The sequence below is a fragment of the Prunus persica genome, chromosome G4, assembly GCF_000346465.2.
Source record: "Prunus persica cultivar Lovell chromosome G4, Prunus_persica_NCBIv2, whole genome shotgun sequence".
Lineage (NCBI taxonomy): Eukaryota > Viridiplantae > Streptophyta > Magnoliopsida > Rosales > Rosaceae > Prunus > Prunus persica.
In genome coordinates, this window is record NC_034012.1 from 16,854,382 (window position 1) to 16,856,871 (window position 2,490).

A 2,490-nucleotide genomic window follows, 5' to 3' on the forward strand; every position below is an offset into this window, starting at 1 on the left:
TTTGTTAAAAGTGTTGTTAGTACGAATTCCCGCATAATCAGAAAATAATTCCCCCATAATCATTAAACCTAGTGCCTCTTCGAAATTGATTTCGTATAATCAGAAAATGAAAACACCTCATTAGCCGCTTTCTCTTATAACTTTCTCTTACAACAATTTTTAACAATAAATGATTTTCTCATAGTTTACTGAACAGGCTGGGCTTTCCAAATTTTTTTAAAAATTACTTATCATCCCAAATAAGCAATGCTAAATGGGCACTTATTCACTGTTTAAACTTTTGCTTAAGTAATGTTGCTACTATCTCATTCTAGCTTTTGATTGATTTTTTTTTTCGCGTGCGTGATAGTGGAGGACAAGTGTTGCTGTTGGTGCTTGCTTTGATTATCATCCACAACAAAAGGAGCCTAAAAGAGAAGGGGAAAAGCTAGGGGTGGGCATAAAAATCGATAAACCGATCAAACCGACCGAACCAAACCAAATCAAACCGAAAAAGGGAGTTTTTTGACTAAACTGAAAAAGTCAACTATGGACCTGAACCGAACCGAAGGTCCACGATTCGGCCTTCGGTTCCAAATTTTTCAGAACCGGTGGACCTGAACTGAACCGGATAATATTTAAATATATATATATATACGTTACACGTGGCGCCGTTTGATTGGCCAAAAAATGGTTTCATGTGAGACATGTTGCAGTGTATCCCTCAGAATTTTTTTTTCTTTTTCGTAACCCTCTCACGCGACTGAGTCTCTTCTCTTCTCTTCAGTTTTCATTCATCTTCTATTTTGACCTAATCGGCTGTGCCTGTGGCTGCTGCGCCTGCGCCTCTCTCTAGACCTCACTCAAATCTTCAATCGAGCGCTCAGAAATTTCGACGACAGCATCTGTGCCGCTTCTTCATCGATCTCACGATCTCTTGTCTGCCAGGTATCATCCCTTCTCTCTCTCTCTCTCTCTCTCTCTCTCTCTCTCTCTCAAGTCGACCTCAGCCTAACCCACATCACCGCTCTCTATTTCAGGCACACAAAGCACAAACCCGATCAAGAGCCGCCACAACCACCTCTATTGCCGAAGGTAAATTCTCTCCTCTGTGCATTCTAGGGTTTTTTTTTTTTTTTTTTTGCTTTGAAATTTATACCTATATCAGAATGATATATGCTATGAAGTTGAGAATATGTTATTGCATTTTTTTTTTGAACGATTATTCCATTCAATAATCTATCTGTGCTGCTCAATATGTCTATGCTATGTGTTTTTTTGACAGAGTAAGGAAGAATAGATGATAGATCAATAGAGAAAAAGATAAAGAATTTACATATGTTAGAAGAATATATCAATATGTGCATGCTCTGTCTTTTTTTGACAGAGTAATCTGTCTTTTTTTGACTATGCTCTGTATTTTTTTTTGGAATGATTTATGGTTACATAAGTTTTAAATTGTGTGGCTTTTGAGACTGTTTTGATTTGAGCATGAAAGAAATTTGGTTTGAATTTTAGGGTTTTTGTAGAGTAGTGGGTATTTTAGGGTATTTGGTTTGAAATTGGTTTGAATTTATGAAAGGAATGAAGCTTGTTTGTAACCTAACCCCAGTTTTGTTTTCATTCACAGTTGTTTTGCATTTCTGCTGCTGTGAGCTTTGAAAGTATTGGAAATTTTGCTTAAATGGAGGTAAATTGCTTCTAACCCTATTTTTGTTTTGTTTTGAGTTAATATGTTTGTATTCTGTAATCTATAATCTGTTTTATTGATTCTGTGTGTGTTTTAAATCTGTTTTGACTTTGTTTAAATTTGTTTTTTTGGATAATATATATGTTGTAATCTGTTTATGGATATGAAAGTCTGTTTTCACAGTTTAAATCTGTTTTTTTGGATAATATATATGTTTTAATCCATTTATGAATAGGAAAGTAATATTTAGGAGTGATTAAATATGTTAATTGGATTGTATCTGTTTTAGTCTGTTTATGGATAGGAATACTCTGTTTTGACTGTGTTTAAATCTGGTTTTTGGATAGAATATATGTTTTAATCTGTTTATGGATAGGAAAATTCTGTTTTGACTCTGTTTAAATCTGGTTCTTGGATAGGATATATGTTTAGGGAGTTGTATGAATAGGAAAATCTGTTTTGACAGTTTACATATGATTTTTATATTATAAGATATATGTTTTAATCTGTTTATGGATAGGAAAACTTTGTTTGATTGTGTTTAAATATATTTTTAATTTGTTTATGAATAGGAACCAGCTTCTATTGAGGCTCATTTTCCTGAGAATGATGATTCTATACCATGTAGTGATGTTGTTGTTCCTCCAACAGTGTCACAAAATCCAACACCATCACCATTAGAACCTAGTACCGGGAAAAGGAAACCTTGTAAGAAGGAGAGTGATGTGTGGGAACACTTTGAAAAGTATGATTTGGTATTGGATTTGAAAGGGGTAGATGGGACTAAAAGAAAAGAAGTTGAAAAAAGGGCTAAGTGCAAG